Source organism: Alexandromys fortis, unplaced genomic scaffold, assembly GCF_014885135.2.
Source record: "Alexandromys fortis isolate MF-2015 unplaced genomic scaffold, M_Fortis_MF-2015_v1.1 scaffold_35, whole genome shotgun sequence".
NCBI lineage: Eukaryota > Metazoa > Chordata > Mammalia > Rodentia > Cricetidae > Alexandromys > Alexandromys fortis.
Genome location: NW_026067913.1, coordinates 13,077,379 through 13,091,337, shown reverse-complemented (window position 1 = coordinate 13,091,337; position 13,959 = coordinate 13,077,379). Strand labels below are relative to the sequence as shown.

Here is a 13,959-nt window from a genome sequence, read left to right as displayed (position 1 = left end):
TTTGCCCATCTAGATAAGCACATCCCTTAACACTTATCAGATGAATTTCTTTTTGAGGATGAACATGGAACCCCACAACTGGTATTATGAAACTGTGGTGGGGGAGGACCTGCTCTAAATTGAACATCTACATTATACTCCCTTACCGTAAGGCCTGGGGATCATCCAGAAGAAGGGCAAAAAGATCCTAAGAGCCAGAAGGAGAAGATGTCTGCAGTAAAACATTATTTGTTGGCCATAACAGGAACACTAAACAGATGAGCTCACGTAAGATCTAAAGAAGTTTAATCTAACCAAAATCCAAATGAATGGGTGGTAAGGGGCTCACGAAGTTTCCCTTCTACTCTCTGGCAGAGTCATTTGCGGCATGGGATGAAAGGTAGAGTCAGTTCTCCACTGATGCAGGCCTCGGAAGACAGAATATTTATGAAAAATAGTTCTTTTTCCAAATAGATGCCCTAGTTCATAAAAAAGAGTAATTTTATTCTCAAAACACATTTAAAGAAAGGCCTTGAAGGGAGAAAATTGGGGTTAAAGCTTAGGAGAGTATCTTTAAAGAAAGCTATCAAGTGCCAATTCCTGCATATGTGGTATGAGTAAGGTAGTTTGGATAAGAAAGTATCTAGGACTGACTAAAAAGGAAGAACTGGGCATTTGGTGTTACTTATTATTTTATACTTTATTTAACCTATTAAAATGAGGCTCCTGAGGAAAAAAATCCTGCAAAAGACCACAATTGGGAGCAAGTCACTTATAAAGAATAAAATCGAAATGCTTGAAACTGAAGTGCATTCATGTTCACACCTTGCAAAATATAGCATGGGATTACTTTTTGTATTCAATAATTTAGTGGGTGCATATGCCATGCAAACCTCTAAATTTTCCTGCTTCTGCTTTCCTCAAAATACTCAGGAAAATATATTAAAAGGACCCTTTTCTTCCTAACATAAAATTTGCATGCAAAGTGAAAAAAAGTGTAATTCATTTTGCTAATGCAAAATAAAGAGCATGCTTAAATTATTTCAACTTTCATGGGTGTAGAAATAAGGTGTTTCTTAAACCTGAGAATCACTTTGCTATATTTATAGCCTGTTTGATCCCATGGGGAATAAGGACACCCCAGGATCACAGGCATATGAAGGGTGATCTAGGGAAGTACTCCCAGACAGCTAGCTCATCCTCTCCAGGCGAGATGCAGCTGGGCCTCAGAGCGGCCGCCTGCTATACCTTCCTTGAGAACCTCAACACAAGTGCAGACAGACGCGACAATGAAGCAACCTGATAATATCAGCAGTGATGGGGGTGAAAGAGAGCACAAACAATCTAAAAGCACACTTCTAATGAAACAGAAATAAGACAAGGCATACTTCACTGAATACTGATTTATAGTCTTTTAAATTTTAAAAATACAATAAAAACCATTTTTCTTGCTTATTGCATTTTCTGCACTCATTTGAAACTTTTCAAACAAAGCAGATAGAGAATCTTTATTCATGATCGCTACTTCCATACTGCTTTCACTTTTTGATTATCTAATTTTTATGTATTTGCCTGAAATCTATCCTAAATAATACCACTGTTGATGTTCAACTGAGAATAGCAGGTTAGAGCTCCATTGTAAACAAAGAAAACTATTTTAGCTGCTACTCAAAACAGTAATAAAATGAAACCTGATTAAAGTAGCACTGGTGTCCAACAATCTAACTCTAGTTCATTCCTATTATGACGATTATCTCATAAGTAGCCCTCTAGTTGACCAATAACCTACTAAACACTGTCATCCTTGACCATATCTCATGTTAAAATCTGAAACCATCAAGGATATTAAACTGAAGGGGGAAAAACAACTAATAGAAAAAGAACAATGACTATGTGATAGTTTACTTTTACTTGTAACCAAAGTTACTTGTAACACCTTGATAATCCCCTCACACTAACATCACTGTTAAAAAATGAGCTAGGATATTTTTAAAATGATGTAAACATAAAGGGGAAAAACAACTATATGAACATGAACTAAAACCTAAAATATTTTTGCCAAAAGTGATGATGAACAGTCCCCATGGCTAAAACCCCAGGAGGCATAAGGTTGCTCTTGCCTCTCAGTTTTTAAAGGAAGAAAACATGATCTGGTTTATTAATTACACAACAAAATTTTTCTATTTCAACCATAGTTTTTAATAGTGAATCAGTATTTTAGCAATGATATACCAAACAAATAAAAGTCCCAATCAGTGAGGGATTTGCTAATAAGCAATTTAGTGGATGTCTCAAAAATACAATTTAGCCATGAGGAAAAACTAATTACTGATTATATAATAATGTGGTTCTAAGACAGAGATAAAAATTCATTTTAACTGCCAAAACCAACCGAAGACTACCGGAAGCATTTAGGGGTAAAGGGTTAAGGGCATTGCGGTGGACACACAGGTTTATGGAAAGGCATGGAATGACAGAAAAGAAAGAACATTCAGAAAACACAGAACTGCCCACTATGGCCTCAGTCTGGGGAGTGGCTGTAACTGGACACTCAGTGTCCTACTTGGTAGCAATTTTCAGTTTCAGTTATGGCTCAAAGATGAGAATATTATGTTCCAATGACTACAAGTGAGGTGGCTGGGCTCCAATATGGTAACTTTCCAAGCAGTCTTTAGTCCATCATTCACAAATTTAAGTACAAATTCTGAGACACGAGCTTATACATTGAGAAGTAGGAAAGAAACTCAGTTTGTTTTCCATCCTAAAGTAGGACAATGGAAGGGAGGTGATAATTCATTACGAGTAGGCAAAGGAGGGAGAAAAAGGGTGGAGGAGAGCAAAGAGAAGAGGAAAAAGGAGAGAGGAAGGAAGAGGGAGGGAGGGAGAGGGGGAAGGAGGGGTAACAAAGAACATATAAAAACATTAGTGGGATAGTGCCTTAGAAATAAACAGACTCCAAACTTGGTAAGTCATGAAGAAGACAAAGGATGGATGTAGGGAGGAAGGAGGTGACGGGAGTAGGGGGAAGATAATTGAGCCCGGGAGGTGAAAAGAGTAACCCATTACTACATGTATGAAATTGTGAAAAAAGCAAGTTAACAAAAATTATTACAAAAAGAGTACTTTTTTCTTTAAAACTTATACAGAAGACTGCCAATTAAACAAGGTAATTTCAGAAAAAAAAATCAGAGGAAGATAGAGACCAAGAAACACAGCAATGAAGGGAAAGAGTTGACCAAATCAGGGGTGACAAGGCTGAAGAAACAAGACTAGGGTTTACGGAGACTTCCAGCCTACCTTTACCACATGTAAGTTCATTCTTACTTCCAAGAGAGAGTGCCAGAAGCAACAGCAAATAAACAAGAAAAAAGGAAATGAGATAACATTCATGAACAGTTGATTATCAAGAAAGAAAAACTTAATCCTCAGAATGAAACTTCAGGTACAATGACAGGAATGAATAAGGTTGCTGTGATTTAAACCCTTGGGAAGTCCGTTTCTTTAAATGATTTATTACAGTGCAAAATGATAAGCAAATTGGACTAACTTAGTACACAACCAGACCTAGATGTGGTTATATGGACTGGGAATCCACTTTATGAATACAAATCATCAATGTTGCTTCATAATAAATGTACAATAATCATATAAGGATGATTTATTACATGTGATAATAATAATCTAGGCATAAGCACAGGTCCATGTAGATGGGGTCACCTATACAAACAGAGATGGGAGGTAGAAGGTCTAGGAGACATCTTACTGCAGAAGAACGCACAATGATGACTGAGGTGTGAGTTGGCTCCACAGAGGACAGTGGCCTAGTGGCTCAGGTCAAACATGGACAGAGGTCTAAAACAACACACACAACACACACACGCACAAGCACACACACACAATGTTTTTGTGTTTTTCAATGCGCTACTCAGACTTCTACATCAGTCACACACACAGTCTGAAAGCAAAGAACAAAGTTGAAGACCAAGGAGGATCAGATCACACACTGTGACAGGCACTTAGATTTTATCTCCCACACCGTGGGCAGGGAGACGACAGGTTTGAGCAACACAGTTTTCAGACACCACACAAACAGCAGATGCTAAGCACTCTTTCAAGTATTTTTATTATTTTCCCCCACAACAACCCTGTGAGGTAGGTGTAATGATACTCAATTAGCAGTCAAAACAAAACAAAACAAAAACCTTAAACTTGTTAAGCAATTTACACTTGATTAAGTCACTACATATGACAGTTGGGATTCCAGATTGCACTACCAAAATACATTGGAAAGCTGATACACACATAGATACATAAACTACACATCAACATGACACATGGCAATTTTTATCCTGAAATCAACAAAGTAATAAATGTTTACTAATTCAATATTATAACCAGGTTTGTGGCATCAGTGGCTTTTTATGAAAGCATATCAAAAAATTCAAACTAATAATACATACAGAAAATAATACTACATTCACAAAAATAAGCAGAAATCCAAAGAAAAACATATAGTCATCCTCCTGAACATTAACCTTCATCAGGCGATGAAAGGAGACAGAGACAGAGACAGAGACCCACATTGGAACACCAGACTGAAATCTCAAGGTCCAAATCAGGAGCAGAAGGAGAGAGAGCACAAGCAAGGAACTCAGGACCACGAGGGGTGCACCCACACACTGAGACAATGGGGGATGTCCTATCGGGAACTCACCAAGGCCAGCTGGCATGGGTCTGAAAAAGCCTGGGTCAAAACCGGTCTCGCTGAACATAGCGGACAATGAGGACTACTGAGACCTCAAGAACAATGGCAATGGGTTTTTGATCCTACTGCACCTATTGGTTTTGTGGGAGCCTAGGCAGTTTGGATGCTCACCTCACTAGACCTGGATGGAGGTGGGTGGTCCTTGGACTTCCCACAGGGCAGGGAACCCTGATTGCTCTTTGGGCTGACGAGGAGGGGGACTTGATTGGGGGAGAGGGAGGGAAAGGGGAGGTGGTGGTGGGGAAGAGACAGAAATCTTTAATAAATAAATAAATAGATAAATAAAAATTAAGCAGAAATCAGTTGATACACAAAATAAGAAACTCAAAGACTATGATATTCAAATATGATTTTATTTCCTTTGATTTACTGACTCAATTAACAACCAAAAGCTCCTTAACATTTATTTCTAAGGTATGTAAGTTAGAACTGCATACACTATTCTATTGAAAAAATATCTTTTGAATGACAAAAGTTGGCTATAATATGCTAAAGTCTTCCTAAGTGAAGTAATTAAAATACTGGCCATTTTAGCATGAACTATAAAAATAACTGTCTACTCAGTAATACAGATCAAAGTCATCTCTATGTGACTTTGTAAATAAAATACCCAAAGTCTTCACCTCCTGATTAAATACAATAACTTGCTTTCTAAAAATGTCTGGTTTTAAAACATATCACATATATATTCTACACCTGTTTGGGATAGATGTAAAATATATTCCTAACTCAAAATATACTCTGTAAGAATTCAAAATTATGGGTTAAAGTTATTTAAAACATAGCTAGATGCTGCCAAAACATTACTGACAGGTGTCTAAGTACCTATCATTTAAACAGTTAAAATTTTATATTATTTATACATCTGCTTTATTTTTTTCTTATTACAAATAGAAAATTATGCAGTGTATAAATCTGAATATTTATTAATGCTTAATTATTCTTATCCTAATATTTATTTCTGTACCAAATGGTGAAGTGAATGTTAATTTCATAGTAACAATCACTACTGTAGTTCTAGCCAGAGCTAGCTAGAGGAGCCCGTTCTCCTGTAGAACAATCATGTAGACACGGTTGGTATTTATTCTGTGGTGTGATGATAAAGTCTAACTAACTGACTAAATGCTTCCAGCTCATGTGCAAGATACAGTTTGCTGTGATTTCACAGTAGGGGATCTGCATCAAGTTCAAGGGACACAGGCATGAACTCAATGTAGTTCCACCTAAAAGTCCCTGCTGGAATTGCACAAATTAGAACTACATTTTAATAACTTACATTACCGCATACTAGGTATAAAACTTAATACCCCGAATAGTTTGGAACACAGTCACATGTAACAAGTACAGACGATGACCTTTAAGATACAAAACCAAACCAAAATAATATATGAAACATTGGTCTTCCTTCCAGTGCTAATGAAAAGAAACACCAAGCAACAGTTTTCATTTACCTGTTTTTAGAACAAGCAGGAGTAATAGTGGTTTTAATATTTCAGAAACTGATACTTCCTTCTTGCTAAGAGATAAACTATTTTACATCTACAATCTACACGATACTTCAAAATACTAAGTTTAGTTGGCCTTTTATTAAGTCTTGAGTCTACACAAATAATGATTTGAAAATTAAAAGGTGTTTTGGTAATATTTAAATAAAACTTCACTCTGAATATAAATATTCTGTTTTTCTAACTCATTTGATTAAAAAAAAGTTATTGAGAATTCTACTAAACATATTTAAAAACTGTGTTTCCAAACACTGTGTTTTTTTTCCCAAACACTGTTTTTCTACTACAAAATCAAAGTGTAGAGACTCTTGGGGGGAGCACTGTTGTCTGTCTTTGACACTACACCCATGACACTCAGCTGTTAGCTGTGACAAATATTCTAACTAGAAGAAATACACGGACCTCAAACTGTGTTCAACAGAAAGATTCAAAGGGTCTCTAGAAAAACCCCTCATTCTATCTATATCTACTTCTTTACACAGTAAATAAAAAAGCTCCTTTGAAATTAACCTAATCATGTGTGAGGAAGAATCTATTGATGTAGATGTGTGCAGAAGTATCTTCAATTTATAGTTCATAAAGGATACTTATTTAAACCGAGTGACAATACGTGATTTGTGACTAAGACTCTAGAAAGATGAAGGGGCCCTCAATTGTTTTTACAAAGAAATGTCAAAAGGCTCTTCAGAAATAAATGAAAATCAACAGACAGCAAATCACACCACTGTATTAAAAACAAAATAAACAAAAGCCCTAAAATAGTAAAATGAAAATATCCATACACAGAGTATAACAATACAAATGAAACTTGATTTAAAAAAAAAACAACAGAGTTTCACTTTATAGCTATAGTATATGGGTATCCTGGAACTCATTATGTTGATCGGGATGGTCTCGAACTCACAGAGATCTGCCTGCCTCTGCCTCTGAAATATGGGATTAAAGGCCTGTACCACCACTGGTGGGCTGACTCTGATGATTTTTTTGAAGACTCTTGTCAAATAAAACTTTTTAATGGATTTTTTAATAATAAAATGAATACATTTTCCAAACAACAAATACTAAATAAAGTACTATTTTAAAATTGGTTATATTAACAAAAATCACTAAATAAATGGGAGACAGAGACAGAAATATATTGTGTTTTAATATTTAACTGCTTACTTTCTCCCATGCCTGGATTCAAAGCATTTTTTTTTTTAAGTTCAAACTTGTTACTTCCAAAATAAAGAGCCCAGATAACCCTGTGGTTGTTTCAAGACTGTCACAGAGGCAGCATCAGCACCAGTGAGGAAGACTGACGAAGATGCTCTGCTGTAAGAAGATACTGATGGCCAACCTTAACAACATGGCTCTACTGCCTTAGGGACACTTTGGATGCTTAAAAACTTGAACAGAACTTGATTCCTTGATTTTGGTTTGTGAAGAATATACCAAAAAAAATTTTTTTTAATTTTCTTTGGTTTTCACGATGTGATTTTCAAAAATGGTCCATCGTCTATGTGGTATTCATCTTGGTACCTATCACAAATCACATTTAGAGCCAGGGAGAGAAGTAGTGAGTCTACCTGACCCCCAGAGATTTTTCAAGGGCGTGTCCCAGCCACCTGCTACTCTTTGTCCCTGAGTTTCCCAGCCTCTGGCGGGCACACAAGACACTTACAGTCTATGTAGCACTCCTAGTAGTGTCACTCTGCAGATGACCCAGTGGAGAAATACCTTCTGTACAGGCCCATGCACAGTGTCTTCTGCAGCTGGCAGCACCTAGGGGAAAGGGCGCTGTTAAACACTTGCTGCGTTCCACCTCAGTAGTGGCTGCAATTCGGTGGTGGGTGAAGTGATTCCTGTACATACATACAGGGGTGAAAAAGTACTATAGAAAATGAACATACTTAAGAGCCAAAGCGACTGTGTGGAAACTGCCACAGCGAAACGGAGTGCATTACTCGGTCACGAGAGACCTACACAGGTGACTGCCATTCATTGAAAGGCTGGATGTTAAGAATGACTGCAGAGAACAGAATTCAGCTGTTCAGTTCACAACACAAGTATAAACCAAATTTAAAACATGTGAAAACCAAACCCAGGTATATATTCATTTAGGACATTATTTCAACAGAAATCCATCTAAAATAAGTAAATATACACAGTATCATCCTTTATTCTTCAGCTACTCCACTGGTTTTGTTGTTTTAAGATGACAATCAAGGAGGGAAGGAGATCAAAGAAGCCTGAGATACCAGACTTGAAGCAAGCTACAAAATATATCAGAAGAGAAATACAAAAAAGGAATTCCAAAATTCTAGATTATTTTAATTTTTAATGAAATGATTATTTATCAACATTTAGTGGCAAATTCTATTTCAAATTACAGAGTTTTAAAACGATCTCATACACAGGATAACTGTACTCCAAACTTAAGTCAGGTTCCAATCTAGAGACAGACATTATCCTCAGACCACATAAACACTATTAGTTAATAGTGAGATGACTTTGGTTCATTAATACCCAAATCAATTACTGCATTTTGAATTTATTACAGTAATATTCTTACATACAATTCACCTTTGATTGCACACTGGTCTTACTATACCATAACCAGCAATGACTAGCAACTTTCAAAGAGCCAGCTCAAGTTAGGAGAGGTTCTTTACCATGTGCACACTCATCTACTGCTACATAATGTTACTTTCATTTAGCCATATTTTCTAAGTTGAAAATCACAAAGGTGTACATCTTAACAATTCTTTGAAATTACAAAACCATCAAAGGTAAGTTGAGGCCACGGTCTGCATTAGTCTGCATCCCCCAGTGATATTATATTGGTCTGCCTCTTATATTACACTCCCTTCCAACAATGCCAGCTATGGGAAACTTGGCTCCAGTTGTTTGTAGAAAATGATTTATTTCACTTCCTTCATCACGCTTTCCTTTCCATCACCCATTGAGTATAAAAAGTCATGAAATTTGTAAAAATGCAGCAAGAAATTACATTTTTGCAAAGATAATGCTATTAATGCTCTGGCTTTAAAAATTATTTTCCCAAATCTTTAGAAATGCAGTTTTCTGAAGATAAAAGATAACACAAATTCAAAAGTATACATGTCTGTAAAGAAAGAGTCCTTGAACTGCCACAAGCAGGTATGTTGCATCCTGAAAATACACTTGAAGTGCTCCACAATATTTTGAAAGTGTGTGTGGTGCTTCTTAAATGAGATGTGCTCTAAAATCAGGAAACTGAGAGATAACTCTCATCATTTATTAAGGCTACTCAGTGAGCAAAGAGTTTGTTAATGGAGATGATAAAACACAGTGTTTCCCAACCATTCCAACATAGAGAAACCTTTCTATACACTTCTTATGACAAGGGTTAGATGGTAGGAACTGATATGTTAAAAATAGGTAGACAGCAAGAGAAAGGTAGTTTTATGTGAAGGCACAGATGAGAGGGGCAGAATCCAGAATTGAATGCACAGGCAGGAACCTGTGAGGACAAGGATATGACAGGCCCAAGTAAGTTATGAAATTATAGCATATTTTCCTCTAAGAAGGACATTTAAACAAGCAGTCTGTGAAACATACTCTAACACCACCTTGGAAAATGAAATTAATTAGAGATCCGGATAATTCAACTGATGAAATTATTATAGGAGCATAAGTTTCTGGAATACTAAATGTGCTTTCAAAATAAAACTTCAGGGTATAGAATCCAGCTTAATGGCAGAGGATTGCTTAGCATGTATAAGGACTTGGAAACCAGCAAAGTACTGCAAAACAGACAAATAGTAAGTTATATACTGTGTTAATCCCTGGACCAGCAAGAACTATGGAATAAGTCAAAGGAATTTCTTAATGTTTGAGTCTAAAAGAAATGATTCATTCATTCACTCCACAACAAAAACGCTATTTTTCTATTTCAGGTACCATGCAATAGACTGGGTAAAGCATTCAAGCAAAGGGTCAATTGCCTTGAAAAGTATATGCTAACAGAAGAAATATCAAGCCATTATACAAGATCCAGTCAATGCTTGGAAATAGTGTGTAAGCTCAAAACAAAGCTCAGTTATGGAAACAGATGGGATACATACTGTTGACAGGGTGCTCAGAGAAGATCAAGAAAACAGAGCATTTCAAATCCGGTGACCCGGCACCACAACTCTGCAAGCAGGCTGAAGATTAAGCATGATTAGGTTGTGGAATGGACTTCAGGGGACCCAGCAAGAATGGAACCACCAGTAAGACTAGCAAACACTGTGATGGCATAAGGTAGGACTTCCCTGACAAAGAGACACAGCCTTCCATAACTTCCACAAGTGGTCATCCCTCAGCTCCTCGTACTGAAGAACGACAGTCATTAGACAGGAGAAAATTGTTCCTCTGACCCGACTAAGATGGACAGTGACACCATCGGGAAGCAGTTAAGTTGAGTTCTAAAAAGCCAAGGGAAGGCTGTTGTAGCTAGACTTCTGCTTCGTGGATTTGCTTATTACCTCAAACCTATTTCTTTCTTCTGCTTCCATTTGAAAAGATGAAAAAGAGACCTAAAGCTGCGACAAGCTAGAATGAGTTGGAGTCACTATTCTCAAAGTGTCTTGCCTATCAAAGTAACTTGATTTTATTCAAAAGGAACAGCATGACCCAGAGGTTATGTACAGTGCAGAATCAAACAGAAAGGATAAAAAAGAATAATCCAAAACGAAATGATACACTCCAAAAATACTGCTCCTAAAAATATTTTATAAACATGCACATTAGTGAGCTATCAATTGTTTCTAAGACTTCATGCAATGCAGGGGAACTAGTTAAGTGCAAGGCAGGTCATCAGAGACTGGAGAAAAGCAACAACAAATATCTCAAATAAGTAAGCCTTTTCCATTTCACCTCACTTCCCCCATGTGCCAGTCCAGGGGTAGAAATGGCAATTGGTTAGCTCATTCTCTACTCACAGATGCAATAGCAGTGAAGGACTTCGTGTTACCTCTTCTGCTGCCACATCCCTGGACAGTCCACATCTACACAGCATCAAGTAACAGGGCAGATACTGCTATAAACTGACAATAAAGTTATATAGATTATACAGATTTTTAAATGTCCAGAGTAAAAGAACCAATAAATCCTGGCTGCTTAATTATAACCAAAAGCTCATATTGAAAACAAATAAAACCATGCCAGGTTTGTACTCCGCTGTTATGCCTCAGTCCAGACAGTCCTGTTTATGAAATGGTTATCAAAAAGGAGCTAGCAAGTGACTCTCACTAGTTGTTTTCCTAGACTATATTACATATAGAAACTAGAGCATTATAGACCAGTGAGAGGGCTCAGCAGGTTAGAGCACTTATGGTAAGATGGGCTGAGTTAGAGGCCCAAGATCCACATGGTGAAGAAAGAACCAACTCCTGCAACACGGCCTCTGGTGTCCATGTGACACATGCAAGGACAAGCACATGCCCCCACACAATAATGGAAATAAAGAATTAAAAAAGCTTTATGAAAATTATGACAATCATTGAAAATCTCTAAGATCTCCTATTAGGAATACTAAGTGATTAAAATCATATAAATGCAAATATTTTGCAGATTTATAGAGAAAATTTGTTTTAGGGAAGCTAAAAAGCCAAGGCAGAAGATGCAGCACAGTGGTACAGCACTTGCCTAGCATGGCCACGACCCTGAGCACCAGCCTCACCACTGTGAACAAAACAAGAAACCGAAAAAGTAAAATTCTTTAAGACATCAACCCAGGAGACTAGATAAAACATGCCCTAAACTGAGGAAAGGAAAGTTTAGATTTCTTCTTTCAAATGAACACTTGATATTTACATTTGAGAAATCTAAAACAATTTTAGAGAATGTAACACATAATTTAATAACATAATATCTCCCTCATCTTTTGAGCATTTAACATTTAAATTAACATTTGAAGGGGGATTCTCAAAAACTCAGGTACATGGTTTTAAATAAAGGCATCAGCACTTTCTATAACTAAATTATGCATGACCTTATTCCTGTGTAAATGTCAAACTTTTCAAGGATATGGGAACATGCCATTGATGCTTCTGTTAGAAAAACCCCACCACCCATTTACAATCACTTGTATTCCTAAGTCAGGACACATATATTCAACACAAATCTTCTCAGCCTCTCCTCAGAGGTACAAAACAATAATGACTACAGCTTATCATTACATACTTTTAGAAGCTGAAAAATTACCTTACTCTTTCCCATTACTGTATAAAATTAGCCATTCTGACACTAATTAAAATAATCTAGTATAAGAATAAGTGTCAGAACAGTGTCCACAATGGAGTCATGGAAGAATTCTGAGTATTGTGAGGAAACTTTAAGAAAACATGATATTCAAGTTTTGTGACCTCTGTTTCTTCAAAGCACAGAATTGTTCTTGGAACGTGTCTGTCTTCTTCCTAGGTGGAGTGGAGAGGAGTGAGTGGATAGGCTATTCTTATGCCTCTATGGAAAAACATATTTTTTGCCACATGTAGCTTGTCCTTGTGGTTGGATACTTTCCTTAGATGACTGTTCTTAATCCTCAAAGTATAACTGTCTGATGCTCTGAATAAAGTTGGCTATTGTATGAGATGTTAGTCTGCTTCATTTTGAGGCCCTGCTCTCCCAGGCTCATGCCACCAACCAAGTAAGTAAACAACTAATAGAATATATTCATGATCCACTTGAAGACTATTACAACTCTCATGAATATATCAAGAGATGGAAGAGAATGAATACCATGTAATCCACCTATGTGAATAAGAACACATATATGGTAAGGCAGCAGCTCTCACTAAACTATTCTGCAGATTTAGGAAAACCCCAAACAAAATCCCATCAAGTTATGTTAGAGATATCAGTTTAATTAAAAGGCAAGCAATAAATAAGTGAGCATAAAACTGCGGGAAAGAACAAGATTGAAAGACTGATGCTCTTCCATTTGAAGATGTCTCTGAAGTTACAATAACCAAGCCACAATAACCAAGTTACAATAACTGTTGAAAAAGAGGTAAATTAATCAATAACAACACCAAAAATAGGAAAGAAAAAGTGACCAAAAATAAACAAATGTAAACACAGTCAAATATTTTTCACAAAACAATAAAGATATTTCAGTGAATGTATGAGTCTTTTAACAAGTCAATCTAGATATAGACAATAAACCTTTCACAAAACAGTAACTCATGAGGAATCAAAGGCTAAGTTCCTCAGTGTTGCTTATAAAACCATACAAGAAAGCAAAGGAGACAATTTAGGTGATTGTGAAATTGACAATGAACTTTTAGATACAAGGCAGATCTTATTAAGGAAAATCGATCATCTGGACTCTATGAAGACAAATCTTCTGCTCTGTAGAATATACTGCAGGAATAAAAGGATTAATCAGAGATGGGGAGAGAATATCTATAAAGTTTGCGTTTCATTGAGGATGACTATCCAACATATAAAAAAAGCTTGAAAAATTCAACAATTAGAGAACAACCAAATTTATAATAGAGAAAAGATCTGAACAGATACCTCATCAAAATGAAAATCTCATGGAAATACGCATAGGAGAAGAACCTTGACATCACCCGCAACAGAAATGGTCAGATCATACTTCTGTAGATTAAAAGTTGGAATCGAAGTGTTGGCTGGCTGATTCCTTCTTGGAATTTTCTGCGTGGTTAGAGACCACAGTCTTCATATCTCTCCATGTCTTTA

The 13,959-nt window shown here is 36.6% G+C and overlaps 1 protein-coding gene across 2 annotated transcripts in view; it reads right to left on the bottom strand.

The window, feature by feature from the left end:
• The window catches only part of Nova1 (NOVA alternative splicing regulator 1), a 113,542-nt gene that overhangs the window by 56,466 nt on the left and 43,117 nt on the right, over positions 1 to 13,959 (bottom strand). Inside the window, exon 2 of one of the 2 annotated variants that reach the window (XM_050138819.1) lies at positions 7,913 to 8,013. The exons of the other annotated variant lie outside the window; for it this stretch is intronic. The gene's annotated coding sequence lies outside the window, so the exon portion shown is untranslated. The remainder of the gene's footprint in view (positions 1 to 7,912; positions 8,014 to 13,959) is intronic. 2 annotated transcript variants of the gene reach the window in all.